The sequence below is a fragment of the Rhynchophorus ferrugineus genome, unplaced genomic scaffold (genome assembly GCF_030347505.1).
Source record: "Rhynchophorus ferrugineus isolate W39M unplaced genomic scaffold, kcgeb_rfMv2 rfM2, whole genome shotgun sequence".
NCBI classification, from domain to species: Eukaryota; Metazoa; Arthropoda; class Insecta; order Coleoptera; family Curculionidae; genus Rhynchophorus; species Rhynchophorus ferrugineus.
In genome coordinates this window covers 19,100,198-19,122,141 of record NW_027472581.1, presented here as the reverse complement: position 1 = coordinate 19,122,141, position 21,944 = coordinate 19,100,198, and the positions used below count along the sequence as shown (strand labels likewise).

The 21,944-nt window shown below is 34.4% G+C and overlaps 1 protein-coding gene across 5 annotated transcripts in view; it reads left to right on the top strand.

Annotated features, from left to right (window-relative positions):
- Positions 1-21,944, top strand: part of Tpst (Tyrosylprotein sulfotransferase) — a 610,347-nt gene that overhangs the window by 180,860 nt on the left and 407,543 nt on the right. For 2 of the 5 annotated variants that reach the window (XM_076394127.1, XM_076394128.1), the window contains exon 2: positions 18,631-18,652. The exons of 1 other annotated variant lie outside the window; for it this stretch is intronic. The gene's annotated coding sequence lies outside the window, so the exon portion shown is untranslated. Of the gene's footprint in view, positions 1-18,630; positions 18,657-21,944 lie in introns of all 5 variants that reach the window. 2 more of the 5 variants (XM_076394125.1, XM_076394126.1) reach the window with 1 other exon arrangement.

Here is a 21,944-nt window from a genome sequence, read left to right as displayed (position 1 = left end):
CGTCGTCGTGGTGGTATATTATAGCCGGGAACCACATGGTACTAATCCACCAGCGTTTCCAACCTTTAACTTTGATGTAGGTGAGTGCGTGGTGGCCTAAAGGGTTGTAGCTGTTGCTAAATCACTTCCCTCCTAGTGGAGCTACCGTGGAACGTGCCTCTATGTGGTGCAGGTTCCGATGTGCACCCGTAATTACGCAATGAATCGCCTAGGGACTGCTTATGAAATGGGGAGCCCAATCTGAATGAGGAGTTTTGCGACAATAGCTGCCATCGAAGTTGTAGCAGGACGTCGTTCGTCTTAAGGCGTTCCGATTTGTTTGAGTGTACCTGTAAGCTTTACGTGGTCCGTTTCGTGATGCAAGGGTGTTCATGTGCTGATGTTACGCATGATGGGCTTCTGTGGTTTTCGTCCATCAGTCTAGTCTCTTGAGCTAGTCCACTCTGTCTAGTGGTTTATGTTGATGTGGTTTATCTGTTAAGCACCTCGATCACGTCGGGGTCACCAATTGTAGGTATGTTCGTCTCGTCGGTCCGAAAGTGTGGCTGTCGGTGCAATTGTTTGTCCGAACACTCACTACTATTTTGTGGAAGGAATTCGCATGAGAACTGAAAGCACTGGTTGAAGAAATACTTGTTTATTTCGATATTGAGTAATACATGTGGTCGACGGGAGAGTGGATAGGATATTAGGTGAGGTAAAGCAAGTACACTAGTACTGGGGAAAGTGGTACTGTTACAAGGGGATAGAGAAAAGAAAAGAGAGGGAGACTTCGTCGTGGTGGTCTTTTATTGCCGGGAACCATATGGTACCAATATGGTGGCTTAAAGGGCTTTAGCGGTCGCTACAGAACTGTAAACTTAGTAGTTAGTATTATTACATATGGGTATTGTCAAATGTATTAAAAGTCATTAACAGTAACATTCGTCAACATATTTAAATAAAATCGAATTTCTTTTCTAGCTAATTTCCACAATTTTCCAGTTTAGGTAATCAGTTTTTATTATCGATAATAAAGAGTGGTGTTAGTATATAAATGACGCTCAGTTCCTTATCTGTTAATCATTCTTTATCCAATTCTCTGGCGCAGAGCAGGGAATTTGTATTCTGCCTCTGGGCATCCCTAAGGACATCGCCGGGTCTGAGCAAGAAAAACCGGTCTATTTAGCCACTAATCGAATCTGTCTAATCTAGCGAACACGCCCCTATCGGCATCTCACATTACGAATTCAGCCGTCGCTGGCGTGACTGGAGCAGATTAAGATGCCGACGTCACGACAGGAAAACTGGCGATCGCGATCGCGGAGACGTTTCACTCAAAATCTCCCGGGAACAATCTGTATTCGGGAAATGGCGGTTGTTTGCAACAACAATGCGACGATATTGTGATTTGCGAATGTCGAGATGCATTTCGGCGTTCCGAAAGCCTTTGTCTGGGTTTTGTTTTCGTTCCGTGCTGTCGATACTCGATCGTCTAATATTTCTTTTGTTTTACTGTCATTGTTCTTAGAGGTTGCGCAGGTTATACTGATCGACGAATACGGGAGCTGCATAATATGTTGTCTAAGGTTTTAGAATATATATGTTATGTAATACGGCCGAGGCTATCCGGCCATTTGTTTTTTGACTACCTAAATGGTGAAAGAGACGGGTTTTTACCCTCAGTGTCACTTTGTATCGCCGTTCAACCAGTAGCTTCTTTGTCCTGTTATATAAAATAATACTTTCAAGTAAATTAATAGGTTTTTCATTTAAATACCTTTTCATATATTATAATTAACATATAAAATTAATTATCAAGAAAAGAAGACAGGTTGACGTTAGATTGACAATCATTCTGCAGCTACCGAAGCGTTTATTGGTGAGGAGTTCGAGTAAAAATATCGCTGCTGAAGCTGTAAGGTCACAAGAGGTGTTCACCGACCCCTAGCCATAAACTATTCCAAGTAAGAAACATTGACTCTTTAAAAAACACCTCAAATCCGTAAATTCCTGGCACGTATATCACAGTTCAAGCGGTAAGGCGACCAAGGATGGACTGAACTTTAGGTGAATTAACAGTTTACTGGAATTTGAACAGAAGCTTGTAGTTCAGACTGAACGGCTACCAAACGTACATTGCAGTAGGTCAGTTTCTTAGCAATATACTATTGGAATCTAGAGTCATCAAAGTTGGGAAACCATAGAGGGATTCCATAGACCTGTGATTGTTTTTTTAGAATCGGAGTGTTATGTAATACGGCCCAGGCTATCCGATCATCAATTTTTTTGACTAACTCAATGGTGAGCGAGTGAGACGGGTTAATCTGTTTTTACCTTCAGTGTCGCTTTGTATCACCGTTCAACCAGTCGCCTCTTCTTTCTGTTAAATAAAACAATATTTTCAAGTAAATTAATAGTTTTTTTAATAAAGTAAAGTAAATTTATAGTGTATTATAATCTGTGAATTTGTTGTATATATTTTAACAGTTCTACGTCTACTCTTATAAAGTCTATTTAAGATACACACTCTTGAATAGCAATTTGATACCACGCACAAGATAAAATTATAAAAAAAGCCCAATTTAACGAATCTGCATAACTCTTAGTTTGTTAAACGTTTTGTTTTTTTATTATTAGTCTTCAATGTTATCAAAACACTCCCCGCAACTATTTACTTAGTTCTAAAAGCTAGAATGTGTGAATGATATTAGCGTTATTTCCCTTAGATAATATCTCATTCAAAAACTTTGCCTCACTAACCGATATATAAATTGACTTAAAAATCTTTTAAATATTTTGAGAGGATATATATATCAACTTGTATATTCGGGATAAGGTAACTAATTATTGCCATTAAGTCCATTAGAAAGTCACAAACAATATGCGTGCGTACAATCTGTGTACAATCTAAAGGGTCGTGGCGATCGCCACAAATCTGTTTTAAATATTTCTATTTTTCTATTACTATGTTTTGATAGAATAAAGAAATTATACTAGATTAATTTAACTTTTTTTTTAAATGCATCTTTATGTATATTTTATCCGTCTTTTATCTCTTACGAATACAAAATAGTGCATTGAACAAGAATCACTTGAGATATAGCTGGGCCAGGATCTCCGGAGATTAATACACAATTAAACGGTAATTTCTATTATGGATTCAGCGCATTCTACTATACGAAGAGAACAAAGATTCCACTGGGCCAGGAGATATAATACAGCACCATTGTATTCGGAGAATTTTGGTTAAATTCCATCGTAATTATCATCGGAATCGGATTTGATATTTTAAAACCTTTCATTATGCATTATTCGCGATGGATTTTTCTACATATCTATGAATAATGGGTTGATTTTTATTAAAAATGTATAACACTGCTTTTGAATTATTCTTCGATGCTTACGGATAATGGAGTCCAGCATACAGGGAATTTAATTCCAATTATGACTGATGCTTCTGTGAGTTTATCGTTTTTGTTTTATTTCACCATGGGTATCCAACTACATCAACATTTAAGTTTTATTATTTATTGAATTTGAAATTGGTTGTAATGAACGCAGCCAATTGTGGTCTCACGTTGCGACAATAACTTACTAGGATCGAATCTACCTGGTACTAATCCTTATTAAAAAAGTTTATGAAAAATAAAGGATTATGGTATTTAAAATTAGTGAATATGGAAGTGGCTAAATAACAGACTATAGAGGAAACAAAATAGTAATAATTTAAAATAATTCTCAAACGCTTATAATTTGCTCTTTTGTATAATAATGGTTGTACACGTTGGTACCAATTTAATAATGTTGCTTCATTACGTAATATATTTTAACTTCAGTAGGCATATATTTGGTGATTTTGCACATATGAGTCCAGAGTCTTAATAAGTTTCCAATCAAGCTATTATGTATTTGTGAGCATTTTGATTAATTTTTCACTTAAAAACGCTTTTCATTTGATCCAGAGTAATTAGTCGAATACATATTAATCAAAATATTTCTCAACATTTTCTTTAACTTTCCCATCTTTCTGGAAACATGGTGATGCCATGTCGAAATAACAATGTTGCTTTGGTAGCGATTCAATCATCGATTCATTTTCGGACGTCTTAAGCTTTTGGAAACCGTATACCAATCAAGCCATGCTGCAAATACCTGAGCAAGTGGTAATTACTCTTAAGACTCTATGACTGGTGGGTACACTGGGTGTGGCAGAAGTCTCTGTTAACCGAAAATTCTTTGAGAGATTGAGCTGTATTTTAATCCAATGAGTCCTGCAATTCATTCATTGTCTTTAAATATCATTTGCTATTGATATCAAAATTATCACTTAAATTGCTAAACCGAAAACTGACAATTATAGTATGATGAAGCGGCATTACGATAAGTGTTTGGTGTGCTTTGGCAACAGTTTTCTTGAATATCATCTGTATACACTTAAAAATGTGTGTTATATGTGTTTAGTAATTTACTGCATGTACTATCGACTGCTTCAATACTTTCAGTTACTATTTTCGGACCTTTCGACTAATTTTTTACGTTCTGGCTTTGCCGTCCTAGCCGCGACTTTGAAAATAATATGCAGAATTTATGCTTACATAGCATAAATTCTGTATATAATATATATTTGTTTGTGGCGTGATTTTAAATAACAATATATTATGTTTTAGATTAATATAGCAACATTTTGGAACTATTTCATGGGGAAGGTACTATACAAATATTATTTAAGGGTCATTACTCCATTCCTTTTTACAGTGAAGTTAAATATATGAAATATAAAGAAATCAAAATACCACTACTATTCTGTTTCCTTTTTTAGTTCAAAGAAAGTTCGAAAATTATTATGTAACAGGTCAATTGAAAAGTCCTCGGCCTGACACATAGATGGCGCTACTAGAATAAAATCCATATGTTTTTTAGTTAGTACTAACCCTCAAAAGATGCGTGTATGAATTTGACAGATGTGGGATAATTTGTTTGTGAATTATAGCATTTAGAGTGAAATAACTTTTCTTATTGTGAAAAAAATGAATAAAAGTAATGCCGCGTGTTAAATATTGCTTTTTGAAGGGAAAAAATACAGTTGAAGCAAAAACTTGGCTTGATGGCCGTCGTTTTCGGACACTGCCCCAGGAAAATCAACCATCAAGGATTGGTATGCTAAGTTTAGACGTGGTGAAATGTGCACTGAAGGCTGTGAACGCCGTGGACGCCCAAAAGAGGTTGTTACTGAAGAAAACATTAAAAGAATCCACAAAATCATTTTGAGTGACCATAAATTGAAATTGAATGAAGTAGCAGACACTCCTAAGATATCAACCGAACGTGTACATCATATCATTCATGAATATTTGGGTATGAGAAAGCTCTGTGCAAAGTGGATGTCGCACTTTTGACTAAAAACAACGACGGGTTGATGATTCGGAGCAGTGTTTGAAGAGTGATCAAGCGTTATAAACCCGATTTTATGCATTGATATGTGACAGTGGATCAAATATGGTTCCATTATTTCACTCAGAAGTCCAATCGACAGTCATCCGAGTGGACTGCGCACGATGAACCCGCTCCAAAGTGTGGAAAACGCAACACTTAGGTGACGAGGTTATGGCATCTGTATTTTGGGATACACATGGAACAATTTTCGTAGACTACCTTAAAAAGGGATGGACCATCAACAGCGACTATTATTATTACAGAGCATGACTGTTTTAGAGCGTTATTGTGCCGTTTGAAGAACGAAATCGCCGAAAAACGGCCGTATTAGAAGAAAAAGAAAGTGCTTCTTCACCAAGGCGATGAACCGTTTCACAAGTCAGTGAAAGCTATGGCAAAAATCCATGAATAGGGCTTAGAATTGCCTCCTAATCCACCGTATTCTCCAGATCTGGCCATCCAGCGAGCATTTCCTCGTTGGAAAGAAATTTTTGTCGAATGAAGAGGTGATGGCCGAAACTGAAGCCTATTTTGAAGCAAAGGACAAATCGTACTACAAAATTGGTATCGAAAAGTTGGAGGGTCGCTCTAATCAGTGTATCACCCTTGAAGGGAATTATGTTGAATAAAAAAAACTAATTTTGTCAAGAAATTTTGTATTTTACTATGGTAGGCCGGGGACTTTTCAATTGATCTGTTACATATCCATATTACTTATGAAGCGATTGATTTAAACATTAATAAGCACATATTGGAGTGAAATAAACTAATTACTTTTATTATATTATGTCATTGTTACTTTGCGAATATTAAAATATGATTAGATATAGTTTTGGGATCTTTATTCTATTCTTTTTTTCAGACTGTCACTTGCCAATTTAGAATTATAAGTTAACGGATCTGTACAGCAGAGAGAATCAAACAATTATCCGTCCCTTCCTTTCTCAAAATTAGTACGGAATGGAATTCGTTCATCTATGTCTTTTATCAATTCAATAGCTAGTTTTTTAACTATCGACTAATTCGACTTTTTCTACTATTTTTAGTCGGTAGTTTCCAACGCTAATTCCAATTATATCTATATCTGCGCGTTTGAGTATGCGATATTGAACGGTTCTACGATGCCTCCAACCACTTCAAATCAAAGATCGCCTGGACCGGTCGACGCGGCACAAGTGTGTATATCTAACACAATGGACTCGAGGCGGGTCGAAGGTCGTTCGACCTAATAGAGCAGAATGTAGATGGAGGGAAGTTTACTGGACCACAAAGTTTCGTTTGTTTAGGCTGGCCCGACGATTGTTAATGGAGCGGAGGAGGAACGGTTCGGAAATGCTTGGAGAGTGATTTTAAATTAGCATATCGATTGGCGCTTGATCGGAAGTCCGTCGAACGAGTTGCATCGTCTGCTAATTAAGTAATTTTGTTTAATTTCGAGTGTGTATATGCTGTTTCGGACTTGTTCGATGATTTGCGTAATTTAATTCGTTACAAAGTTGTACAATTATGATGCAGTGTACCATATTGTGATTAATATACTTTGTAACTCGGAAGATTTATTCAGCGATATTGGTATATTGTTATTTAGCAAGTGTGTCGATAATTACTTTCCGGTTTTTGAAACAGATTTCACTAACCGTAGTTAGGCACTGTTACTGTTATGATTTGATACATATGTCTTTTTATTCTACTGACATTACCCTTAAAAAACTACCTCCCGTCAAAATAGCAGCGTTATCGATTTATAATTTTTTGAAAATTGCCTGAAAACGTGTAGACATTCCTTTTCATATTTCATCAAGGGAAAAAAAGCTGCTGAAAAGCCGGCATCGTTTGCTTCCAAGCATAAGAACATGTGAAACCATCACAAATGTGGCGATTTCAACGTTCAAGTCAAAATTGGATGAAGCTGATGGATGAAAACTCAACACAAACCCACAAACAATTGGTCGAAAAATAGAATGTGAGCCGAGTCGCCTTTTTTGAATGATTACAAGCGATGGGAAAGATACGAAAGAGGAGAATAATATTTCCCAAGCGAAAAAAGTCATTATTATAACCTGTCGAAACAGCCCCATCGACTATAAAGTGTATAGTTGTGTGATATTTTGTGAACTTGGAAAAACCGTCGATATTAATTAACTCAGCATCCAATAGCAAATGTTTAATTTGAATGTGCATTGCACATTTTGCAGCATTACAACGCACCGTAACATACAGCAAAATTAGTTAAAGAAGTGCTGAAGTCACTTGCATGGGAAGTTTTATTACACCTGGCGTACTCTCCAGATCTGACTCCATCCGACTACCAGCTTTTCGTATCGACGCAGATTGCTTGACTTGATTGATTGACTAATATAATCTAAAATGCGAATCGCTTGCAGATTCGCACATTAGATTATATTAGATTATCTGATATAGAAGAAATTGAAAAAAGGATTCCTATAGGTTTAGCTCAAAGGAGAAACTGTTTTTTTTTGGAAAGGTATCCATAACTTGTCCAAGGTGTATAAGATAAAATGGTCAATACTTATTGAAACGTATTGTCTCGTTTTTATTTTGATTTTTTCTCATTTGTCAGAGGTCAATTTTTGCTGTTTTCTTCTTATTCGATAAGGGTATCCATTTGAAAGTCTTTCGTATAGATTTGTAAGATGTGACCAAAGATTTTCAGAAAATAACTTGATCGCATGTTTCCTTCTATAACAATATCTTATGATGATTTAGTTCGGTTTAAACTTTTATTCTGACGTCAAATTGATCATTCTTAAAATGTTTAGCATTAAAATTAGCATCATATATTTTTAAAAACTTTTCTTTTGTCTTTTCTAGAGAATCTGGCTTTTTGTTTAGGCTTTTGTGGATTTGGTAGTACCACATTGTTGTAAAATAAATTGTTTCTTTTCTATTGTACAATGACTTGTCTCTTTCGTTGCAACAATTAACATATATTCGGTTTTATCTTTCAGTTATGGGCCTTTTTACACTTCTATCTATCTTTTCCTGTCCATCTTTCATTTGAAAGTATCTCATTAGGAATAGAGGTCCTCATATTGAAAATAAATTAAAACTTCACGTAAATAATGACAATTTGGATCAAAAATGAACATTTTTCCTTATATTTAACATTAAAATTAATATGTTTCAATTATAAAACTAATATTTTTATATATATTTTTTGCTGATCAGAGCATAGTCACTAAGTACTGAGAACAATCTTGTGTTTACACACCTTCTAACAAATAATTCTTCGAAATTTTAATTTTTTTAAAAGAAAATCGATTCTTTGAATTCAGTAAAAGGCTATTTGCATTTTAGAAGAAAGAAAAGTTAAATATTGAAATTCCGGATTCCATGTGCAATCAAAGAGTCAGTTGTCATGAGCATTTTTCTTTTTTCTTGATTTTAAAACTAATATTGGAAACGAGCACGAATCTAATCTTAAGCAAAATGAAGATTCGACAGTCTTACAATTAAACCAGAATTTGCTGAGAAATTCGATGGGAATTAAACAAGTGCTCTGCGAAACCGCATCGGTTCAAGTCAAAGCCGTTCATAACAATCCGAAGGCGAAATTAGTACCTAATTGGCCGTAACTGTTCGATTCGAATACTCCACCCATTTCCGTTTCGTTTCGAAATTGTTTCAGTTCTGTTGTAGTATCGTTCGTATCTCAATTAACTTATTATTTTGTGGAAAGTCGACAGATAAATATTTATTAAGTAAGCTGTGAGAGGCGACTGTAGTTCGACAAATTATTACTTTTGTTTTTCAATCAATAACAGATAAAATTTGTCTGCATCAAAATCCACCTTTACACAAAATCATCACAAATAAGAGCCTAGTTCATAGGTGGTGTGGAGGGTTCAATACAATTAATATAATAACAGGTCGATTGAAAAGTAGCCGGCCTACCATAGTAAAACAGATTTTTTTGGCATATTTATTATTTTTTTATTCAACATAATTCCCTTCAAGGATAATACACTGATTATAGCGACCCTCCAACTTTTCGATACCATTTTTGTAATACGATTTGTCCTTTGCTTCAAAATAGGCCTCAGTTTAGGCGATCGCCTCTTGATTCAATCGAAATTTCTTTCCAGCGAGTATTGTTTTAAGGTTTGAGAACAGGAAATAGTCGCTGAAATCTGGAAAATGCGGTGGATGGATGGATTTTTGCCATCGTTTTCACTGGCTTGTGACACGGTGCATTGACTTGATGAAGCAGCACTTTCTTTTTCTTCAAATGCGGTCGTTTTTCAGCGATTTCGTCCTTCAAACGGTCTAATAACGCTATATAGTAGTCGCTGTTGATGGTTCTTCCTTTTTCAAGGTAGTCAATGAAAACTATTGCATGCACATGCCAAAATACAGACGCCATAACCTTGCCAGCCGACTGTTGTTCTTTCCCACGCTTTGAAGCGGGTTCATCGTGTGCAATCCACTCGGATGACTGTCGATTGAACTTTGGAGTGAAATGATGGAGCCATGTTTCATCCACTGTCACATATCGACGCAAAAACTCAGGTTTATTACGCTTGATGATCTTCAAACACTGCTCCGAATCTGCAACTCGTCGTTGTTTTTTGTCAAAACTGAGCTCGCGGGGCACCCACTCTGCACAGAGCTTTCTCATATCCAAATATTCGTGAATGATATGATGTACACGTTCAGTTGATATCTTTAAAGTCACTTCACTTCACCTCACTTCACCACGTCTAAACTGGTTGATTTTTCTAGGGCAGTGTGCGTAAACTCGGCATCAAGCCAAGTTTTTCCTTCAACTGTATTTTTTCCCTTCAAAAAGCAATATTTTATGAACACGCGAAATTCCTTTTTATCCATTTTTTTCACAATAATAAAAGTAGCTTCAGTCAAAATGATATAATTCACAAACTAATGATCCTACAGCTGTCAAATTTTTACACGTTACGCGTCTTTTGAGGATTAGAGCTAACTAAAAAACATATGGATTTAATTCTAGTAGCGCCAGCTATGTGTCAAGCTGGAGACTGTTCAATTGACCTGTTAAAACAAACCCACTACAACACACAAACAAGTCCAATAATATACCATATGCAATGCAGTATGTAGATGTACTATAATGTTAGCATAAATTATATTTAATAACATTAGTTTTACAAAATATTGTTATATGTCAAAGCCAAAGTAAACTTAAAATAAAAGTCAAAGTTGATGCAAGAACAATGGGACGTTGTGATGTTATAAATTTTGATGACGTGCACTGACTATTTTATTGCATATTTATAATCACTATTTTATATATTTATTATTATTTATTTTATATCACTATTTTTTTTATAAAACATTTCTTATTATACATAATATTTGTTCTTAATAATTTTTTAAAAATCTCCATCATCTCTAATCATTTTGAAAAATTATAATTATCAGATTTAGCAGGAATTAATTGAAAAATTACCATTGACAGGCAGATCGCTGTTTAGAACGAAAATAAATCAAATAGATAACGGAACGTGGATGGTATAGTGATAACTAAACCGTTTTGAATTTTTTGTCGGTTGAAACAAAAGTCGCGACTGCCTTTGAATGGAACAAATGAACGTCGAAATCGAATTAACGAAAGAAAATACGTAAGATACCATTTGATTTATATTGGCGTTTAAGAAAAACCCACAAAAGCAAGGAAATAAAAAATTGTTAAAAAACTATAAAGGTCATACCGTATTTTCTCCGTTGAAATTTTCATGGATAAATATTTGGAGGATATTTATTTCGTACTATTTATTATCTAAAATATATCAATACTGAAGTAAAATGAAAGTAAAGACAAAGTAGATCTTTTATCTATTTTTATTCTTTGTCCATTCTAATATGGCTAGACTTGGAACCAGGGCTGCTCTTGTCAAAGGGTATTGAACTTTTTTTTATCAATATTCTTGGATACACATTTTCTAATAAACATAGAAATATTTCTAAACTATTTCTATATCTCTTTCGTGTTCTGTTAATTGTGTAATCTTACCAATTTTTTCAAATTACCTTAGGGTTTCGAAACGTTTCCATCATTATTTAACATTATTATTTATACAAATTCTGTAATGTCTTATATGAATTTTTTGTGCTTTGATAACTATATGGTTGTTTAGATATAAAAACAACATTGTATTTTTATTGTTGTTTATAAGCTGGGCTTCAACTAGAAATATCATTTCTTCCGTGGTTTCCGAGGTAGTTATAATGTCATTAATGTAATTAAATATAAGGTTTGTTATATTAAAAGTATTAAGAAGCGTAGTAAGAGATAGCGCTGCTGAAAAAATATTGATATATCGTTATATATTCTTGGCCAATATTTTTTCCAGATATATCGATATATCGATGTTTTAGGCGATGCTTTTTCAAAACAAATTAAATATAATTTTACTTACACACGAAAATTACAACAGGTAAGTGACAATATAAATAAGTGGACCCAAAACCTGCGAAATAAAAATTAACGAAAATAAATATCGATATAGCAACGATGCTAACTATCTCAGAGTGAATCTTTATGTAAAACTTCATTGAAAGGAACATGTAAAAAAAGTAATAACTGGAGTTATAGTAAAGGAAACTGTATTGGTTGCTGAGAACAAAATTACAATTATCAGAACATAATAATTTACTATTATACAAGCAAATATTGGAACCTACATGGATATATGGAATTCAATTATGGGGATGTTTCGTAAAAGGTAATATAAATACCGAGAAGTATTATAGGTGCGTCCAGATACTACAGGGAGAGACTGAGATAGGCTCAATGGGTAGTCCTAGATATATTACCTAGATTTAATTTATTGTAGGGACAAATTGTAGTTTTCAGCTTTTCATTCTCCATGTTAGAGTTTTCACGGTTTATTGAATAATTTGTTTAAGAATAAAAGTAAAATTTTAACCTGAAATATGTGGTGATGAATTGAACTTCATTTTGGTTAAAAAAACTTTGATGTTCTGAAATTCATGTTTAGACTCCGGGCCCAGATGGTATAACAATAAACCATCTAAAAAACCTCACGAACAAGCAACTATCTGAACTTGCTAACATTATCAATTCTATCCTGAGGTTAAAGCATTTCCCAAAGAACTGGAAACATGCGCTTGTAGCTGTCATTCCTAAAAAAAAGTCTAACCCATCTGACTGCAGGCCTATCAGCTTGATTAGTTCTCTCTCCAAACTTGCCGACAAAGCGATATTAAACGCATTAAACGATTTCACAGACGCACATATCACATAATCCCGAACGAACAATTCGGTTTCCGTGCTAAACATTCATGCCTCCATCAAGCTGCCCGCGTCGCAGCAACTATCCACCAGGTACTGAAGAAGGTCGAAAAACTGGAAATATCGTTTTAGATGTCTCCAAAGCTTTCGACCAAGTATGGCAGCATGTTCTAATATTTAAAGCAAAACAACTAGATCTACCGAATGACCTAATATCCCTGATAGATTCGTACTTGGATGGTAGGTCCTTTCAGGTGAGGATCGGTGACGCAGTCTCCTCTCGTAAACAAATCTCCGCAGGAGTCCCGCATGGTGCTCCATTAGCCCCAGCTCTATTCAACCTTTATATGGCTGATTTCCCGCTCTACAAACTTTCCCACACAGCATTTTATGCAGATGATATCGCTTTCTTCACAACCGGTTACTGTTCCGGCGCAATATGCAATAGACTCCAAGTACGACTGAACCAAGCGATAGCGTGGTACAACTTCTGGCGGCTACATATTAACCCGAGCAAAACTTCTGAGGCTATTCTGTTCCATCGCAAGAAGGAGTTCCGCGCCTATCGCCTCCAAATTAATAAAGTTCCTATCCCATGGCTCCAGGAAGTTTCATACCTTGGTCTCCAATTCGATCGCAGATTCCAATGGTCCGCCCAAATTCAGCACGCCATTTGCAAAGGGAATGGGGTGTACAGCCTATTATTTCCTCTACTCTGTAGAAAAAGCAAACTCCCAATCCCACAGAAAGCGACTCTGTATAAAATGTTATTCCGTCCAATCTGCTTCTACGGAGTATAGGTGTGGTACAGGTATGTCTCGGAGAGGCAACTTGAACTACTACAAGTGTTCCAATACAAAAAAGACCGTGCGTTACTCAGAGCCCCATGGTTCAAGAGGAACGTCAATAGACACCTCGAATCAGGCATCCTGTGTGTGAAAAATTTCATAAACATGCTCAGTGTGAGGTTCTCCATAGGAACCTTAGAACACGACAACATCTTAATAAAATCCCGGTACTAAACAAACTACGACAGTCCCAGTCGTAACCAAGGGTCTCTGTCGCCCGCAAAACAACCATATCCCGAACTTGAAGCGACATCAGCCGAAGACATTTGGTTCCAGCTGGTCAATCTAGTAAACGAAAAAAAAAAGGTAAAAAAAAAACTTCATTTTGGTTAAAAAAACTTTGATGTTCTGAAATTCACGTTTAGACTCGGGGAACAACAAAGGAATAGTAAAAGTGCAATAACAATCATTTTCTGATTAGGGCGCAACGCCTTATTTAGAAGCGGTTCAGTCCTGCAACGGAATTTTATTAGTTTTAAATAACTTTCCGGAATAAATAATAATGTTTTCCGACGAGGTAGGAAACTTTTTTAATTTTGAAATGTGGACGAAACTTTTCGCATATAATGCTTTTTTTATCGCGCTCGTAAATTCGACTTCTTCGCTTTAATGGTATTTTTTTATTATTATTATTTCGCTTTCGGCTAAATGTTGTAGTTTTACCGCTCCGTTATTTTATATTCATAGTTTTTATGTTACGCCTTGTATTTACATAAATCTTTCTGTTAAAATACTGCGCGATAATTTATTAATTTTCCGGTTGTTACAATATGAATTAATCATTATTAGTAACAGGGAACTTGCATGTGTTTTGATATCTGTCAATGAAAATGCGCAGTAACGATGTAAACAACTGATATACAACTTAACATAACTATTGGATAGGTTTAACATTTCTTTTTGGCACAAAATAACCTTTTTCTATTTATTATATTGTATAGTAAGTATATTCATTGAGTATTATTGAGTTATTCTAGTTAAAAAGAGACACAATGCTGTCTGATTAGCTCGAACACGTAAACGAGCCTGTCAAAGGCGTCCGGTTGTCAGATGTATGCAAAATTCTCGAAAGCAATAGTGATAATAGGTAACTAATATAAGTGATAGTAGTAGGTAGTGATAATAATAACTGTAACCTATAAACTATTGTGGTTGTATAATTAATTAACTGTAATTTTTAGATGTACTGTAATGTTAAAATTAATTATATTTGATAATATTTTTGTTCGATTATTTTATTTAGATTAGAATTTTGTTGTATGTCAAGACCTTATATATATATAAGGATTTAATTAAGGAACGTCCAACATTTCCTTTAGAATATTGATTGCTTTTGTTGTTTTTATTTTTTATGATAACGTATTTTATATTCTACTATATATAGAAATAGCTTAATACCTACCAAAACCTCTTTATCTATTTACAATATATTTTAACTACTACCAACTGATCGGTTTGATGTCGGTGCCGAGCCCAAACAATTAAAAAATAATAAATTTAATTTTGTGACATATTCACAAAATTAAATTACGAACAAAACAGTTGCTCTATGCAGTGCGTGTATATAGTAGAATATATAATACGCGTAGTAGATAGATTAAATAAGGTTTTTATTTAGTTATTACAACAATTATTATGTACATATTTTAAAACGTTTTTTTTTCTGTTGAAAATCTAAGTTTGATTATTTTTTAATTTTAGTGAGTTCCTATTTTTAGAAGCAAATTAATGTGAATATGGTGTAAAAACGTAGTGGAAGACCTAAAATTTGGAAACGTGAAATTGAGAGTTCAAACCAAACTAGGTCCACCATAAATTGAGGTTAAGCTCTATATTATAAGCTGTCGCTTTCGAAGGAAACGTTCAACTAGCAGGTGAATTGAAAAGTCCCCGGCCTACCATAGTAAAACACATTTTTTTGGCAAAATTAATTTTTTTTATTCAAGGGTGATACACTGATTATAGCGACCCTCCAACTTTTCGATACCATTTTTATAGTACGATTTGTTCTTCGCTTCAAAATAGGCCTCAGTTTCGGCGATCACTTCTTCATTCGACGAAAATTTCTTATCAACTTACAGAAATAGCTTAATACCCACCAAAACCTCTTTATCTATTTACAATAATGTTTTAACTACTACCAACTGATCGGTTAGAAGTCGGTGCCGAGCCCAAACAATTAAAAAATAATAAATATAATTTTGTGACTTATTCACAAAATTAAATTACGAACAAAACAGTTGCTCTATGCAGTGCGTGTATATAGTAGAATATATAATACGCGTAGTAGATAGATTAAATAAGGTTTTTATTTAATTATTACAACAATTATTATGTACATATTTTAAAACGTTTTTTTTTTTCTGTTGAAAATCTAAGTTTGATTATTTTTTAATTTTAGTGAGTTCCTATTTTTAGAAGCAAATTAATGTGAATATGGTGTAAAAACGTAGTGGAAGACCGAAAATTTGGAAACGTGAAATTGAGAGTTCAAACCAAACTAGGTCCACCATAAATTGAGGTTAAGCTCTATATTATAAGCTGTCGCTTTCGAAGGAAACGTTCGACTAGCAGGTGAATTGAAAAGTCCCCGGCCTACCATAGTAAAACACATTTTTTTGGCAAAATTAATTTTTTTTATTCAAGGGTAATACACTGATTATAGCAACCCTCCAACTTTTCGATACCATTTTTATAGTACGATTTGTCTTTTGCTTCAAAATGAGCCTCAGTTTCGGCGATCACTTCTTCATTCGACGAAAATTTCTTATCAACTTACAGAAATAGCTTAATACCCACCAAAACCTCTTTATCTATTTACAATAATGTTTTAACTACTACCAACTGATCGGGTAGAAGTCGGTGCCGAGCCCAAACAATTAAAAAATAATAAATATAATTTTGTGACTTATTCACAAAATTAAATTACGAACAAAACAGTTGCTCTATGCAGTGCGTGTATATAGTAGAATATATAATAGGCGTAGTAGATAGATTAAATAAGGTTTTTATTTAGTTATTACAACGATTATTATGTACATATTTTAAAACGATTTTTTTTCTGTTGAAAATCTAAGTTTGATTATTTTTTAATTTTGGTGAGTTCCTATATTTAGAAGCAAATTAATGCGAATATGGTGTAAAAACGTAGTGGAAGACCGACAATTTGGAGACGTGCAATTGACAGTTCAAACCAAACTAGGTCCACCATAAATTGAGGTTAAGCTCTATATTATAAGCTGTCGCTATCGAAGGAAACGTTAGACTAGCAGCTGAATTGAAAAGTCCCTGGCCTACCATAGTGAAACACATTTTTTTGACAAAATTATTTTTTTTATTCAAGGCTGATACACTGATTATAGCGACCCTCCAACTTTTCGATACCAATTTCGTAGTACGATTTGTCCTTTGCTTCAAATAGGCCTCAGTTTTGGCGATCACCTCTTCACTCGACGAAAATTTCTTATCAGCTTACAGAAATAGCTTAATACCTACCAAAACCTCTATTTACAATAATGTTTTAATTACTACCAACTGATCGGTTTGAAGTCGGTGCCGAGCGCAAACAATTAAAAAATAATAAATATAATTTTGTGACATACTCATAAAATTAAATTACGAACAAAGCAGATCTAACTTGGTGCTCTATGCAGTGTGCGTATATAGTAGAATATATAATATGCGTAGTAGATAGATTAAATAAGGTTTTTATTTAGTTATTACAACGATTATTATGTACATATCTTAAAACGTTTTTTTTCTGTTGAAAATCTAAGTTTGATAATTATTTTATTTGTTCAGATGTCATTTGAAAGCGTGCAGTATATTTATGAATCGTAGAAAGAAAATCTGAGAGTAGATTCTGATGGATAAGGAGTTAATTAAAATTTTTTAATTTCGTGTACTTTTTGCAAATTCATCATTTGAATTGCTTTTTAAAATAAAATGTATCTCTTTGTGGAAAGAATTGCAAATAAGTGTTCTTATTCTCAAATTTTGTTAATCCAATGATGATACTTTCTTACGTATGTTAAATAGACCTTTCAACAGAGTTGACACATTCATTTCTTGAATTAATTGTTTAATGTAAAGTATCTTAATTCTCTGTGGTGATGAATTATTGTTTTATCCGAACTTTTGTTGTTCATTTTTTTGTTCATTCATAATACTTTTATAATAAAAAATGATACAGAAGCTTTTAATACGATATTGTTTAAAGATAAACAAAATCATATAATAATATTTTCACTCACTCCCTCTTCATATGAAATTGTATTTTTTTTTTCTTTAGGATACTGCCGGATTTTTATAAATTACATGTTGATAATCGATATACGCCCAACAGTATCTAGTGAATTTAGAATTTAGTCCCACCCTTAATCCACTGTATATAAAGGTGGTGCTGACAACACCGTCTGGTTGTATGAACGTACCGCGTAGTTTACGCGTTGTTAGGAGTCGAATTATTAGGTATTTGATGCTTGTATGTATGCGCTGTTTATTTTATTTTATATGTTTGTATTACATCTCTGTTACACCTCTGTAGAAACATTAACTATGCCAAATCTCATACTTCTCCGTGCGCAATACTCTTAAAAAAGGTGGCAAATTGGCGTATTAATATTTTAATATGGCGTTGAGTTGAACATTTTACCGAAAATATTTTAAGGGAAAAGGTTTGGTGTTGCCTATATCATGGTAATGGTTGATCTAAATTGCTTTGACTGGTCAGTTGACTGGTAATAGTAGATCAGTTCAGGACTCACATAGAATATTCAATTAATCTTGGAAGTTAGCGAAAATAAAATCAGTAGAAATAAACAAAAAAATTTCGAACAAACATCATCTAATTTTTCGTTTTTTAGTTTTCAATTGGTGTTAAGAAAACTTAAAAACTAGGCAAGTAAAACATTAATTAACTCTGTTACACCTCTGTAGAAACATTAACTGTGCCAAATCTCATACTTATTCGTGCACAATACTCTTAAAAAGGGTGGCAAATTGACGTATTAATATTACGTGGCGTTGAGTTGAACAGTTTACCGTAAAAATTTTAAAGGAAAACAAAATCATGTCAAACAAACATCATCTAATTTGTCGTTTTTTATTTTTCAGTTCGTGTTAAGAAAACTTCGAAGTAGGTAAGTAAAACATTAATTAACGACGACAATATTAAACTAAATCAATTCAATATTAAAGTCGTTAAAAGCTTTTAGCCCTTTGTACTTAATTTTATACCAAGGAGTTGTGTTAATATTACAAAGAATATTTAATATTTAATTGCAGTAAAATATATAATCACTGCTCCCTTTTGCTTCTGCAATATGGCGCTATTTAATATCAGATATAATTACGTTTTTATCTTTTCTTTTTTTTTTCATTATATTTTTATAGCTGCTTTCGCAATTAGCCTTCAGGGTAGTTGGAAAAATTCATATCTAGGAAATATTGCACATGGTGCCAGTTTGAACTAAAATTGTGTTTTTAATCTTGATATATTTACATTTTCTGTTAGAATGTTTTTACTGAAATTACGTAGAATGATTATTTTATGTTTCCTGTCAGACAAAAAAGCATTAAGTTATTTTACAGTTTTCTTAATTCTCCCTAGAGGTGATGATACCATAATACCATAATTTATTCATCAGAGGACGCTCAATGGGAATAATTATGGCGGGAAATTTAGAATTAGGATTTAAAGACCCAGCCTGGTTACTGGCGTGACTGGGTTGGTTATTATTTGTCAGATTCGAATCCGTAGCTATAACAACAATAGGAGATCCTGTCGCCTTAACCACTGCGACGATCCACATTGTTGAAGAATTAACCCGCCTTGATTCGTATAAACGAGAAGCCTTATAATAACTATTTGTATTAGAACAAAAGCACTAATAAAGGTTTTTCAATTGAAATTTAATATAAATCTTAGAAAATATAACATTTTATAACAAACTGTTAATTCATTCGCTGGTTTACCGATTTTGTATCGGCATCACGTGGTTTTTTTTTTGTTATTCATTTGGAGTCTTAAGCAGAACATTATGGTACTGTGAATATGGTGTAAAAAACGTAGTGGAAGACCGAACATTTGGAGACGTGAAATTGACAGTTCAAACCAAACTAGGTCCACCATAAATTGAGGTTAAGCTCTATATTATAAGCTGTCGCTATCGAAGGGAACGTTCGACTAGCTGGTGAATTGAAAAGTCCCTGACCTACCATAGTAAAACACATTTTTTGGCAAAATTAGTTTTTTTTATTCAAGGGTGATACACTGATTATAGCAACCCTCCAACTTTTCGATACCATTTTTATAGTACGATTTGTTCTTCGCTTCAAAATAGGCCTCAGTTTCGGCGATCACCTCTTCATTCGACGTAAATGTCTTCTCAGCGAGCATTCTCTTGAGATTTGAGAACAGGAAATAGTCACTGGGGGCCAGATCTAGAGAATTCGGTGGATGAGGACGCGATTCGAGTTCATGGATTTTTGCCATCGTTTTCACTGACTTGTGACGCGGTGCTTTGTCTTAGTGTAGCAGCACTTTCTTTTTCTTCAAATTCGGCTGTTTTTCGGCGATTTCGTCCTTCAAACGGTCCAATAACGCTATGTACTAGTCGCTCTTGATGGCCCTTCCTTTTTAAGGTATTCAATGAAAATTATTCCACGCGCATCGCAAAATACAGACGCCATAATCTTGCCAGCCGACTTTTGCGTTTTCCCACGCTTTGAAGCGGGTTCATCGTATGCAGTCCACTCGGATGACTGTCAATTGGACTTCGGAGTGAAATGATGGAGGGTTTATTACTTTTGATCATCTTCAAACACTTCTCTGAATGATCAACTCGTCGTTGTTTTTGGTCAAAAGTAAGCTCGCGCGGCACTTACATTGCACAGAGCTTCCTCATACATTATTCATCATATTTTCGTGAACGATATGATGTACACGTTCAGTTGATATCTTTCGAGTGTCTACTATTTCATTCAATTTCATTTTACGGCCATTCAAAAGCATTTTGTGGCTTTTTTAATGCTTTCATCGGTAACCACCTCTTTTGGGCGTCCACTGCGTTCACCGTCTTCGATGCTCATTTGACCACGTCTAAACTTAGCATACCAGTCTTTCTTCGGACGCTGCCCCAGGAAAATCAACCATCAAGCCAATTTTTTGCTTCAACTCTATTTTTTCACTTCAGAAATTAATATTTTCTCAACACGCGAAATGTTTTATCCATTTTTTTCATCTTTTGAGTAGTAGCGCCGTCTATGTGTCAGGCCCGGGTCTTTTCAATTGACCTTACAAATTCTATTCTATTTTTTATTGAAATAACTACATAGAGAAAGCCACCTCGTCTTTCTTATTCACAAATTGTTGATCTAGTGATTTTCAGTGATAATTTGTAGATTCCACTGTACTGTTCTGACTTGAAACATGACAACAGTAAAAAGTCAGGGGTAAATAAATCTAGTTAATAAAGTGGATCTTGCAACATCACGTACTTTTATGATTTTTGCTAATGGTTTTCGGACCTTTTGTATCTTGTATAAACAAACTTGTCCGAAAGGCTGTAACAATTATTTGAGATTATTGTTTTACTGGATACTAAGAGGTGTCCTGAACATGGCAATGGGAGCCTTTAAATCTAGTCCGATAATTAGCAAGCAGTGCCTTACTTCTATAGAACTCCATAACTATCAAATAATGGGACTGGCTCGCCCAGGAAGTGTAAAAATCTTTACATGGCCCATGCCAAAAGACGAAAGTATTTCATAACAAAGCTATCAAAAATAATTGATATACCTTGTATTAAAAATGAGCTAGTATGTTTCACATCTGAGCCGCCGTAGACTCAAAATAAATTGGTCATTAGCGGCTTAGAATAAATAACATTTGGCTTTGTTGGTATTTCGGAGATTATTTCTTCACCTCCCGTCAGAGTCATATATACGGATGGCTCTAACCCTTCTATATTGGTAGGCTCTGCAATACATCATTTGTCTCAAAATAAGTTCTTGAGTCTGCCTTCTATATCCGCTATACTTACAGCTAAACTGTTTGGAATAAAGGAAACCCTAAACTTCATATCACTTAATAGCCATGCTAAAACATGGCTTATATATTCTGCTTCGCTTCAAGCTATTGATGATATATTTTCTTCACATCCGCTAGTGGTGCAGATCCTTGAATTGTACGATCTGGTTATATATCAACAAAACATCATATTCGTCTGGGCATACCTGGGAACGAATTGGTTGATGATCTCGTCAAAGACGCTGTTGCGAGTGGTCAACAAATTCTAAATACTGTATACTATAAGGATATCTACCTATTTATAGATAGGATAGAGTAGGGTATATTGAGGGGAACTTGCTGGAAGAGGAAAACAAGCTTTGGTTTATTAAAAAGGACTGCATTTCCCCTGCTACCT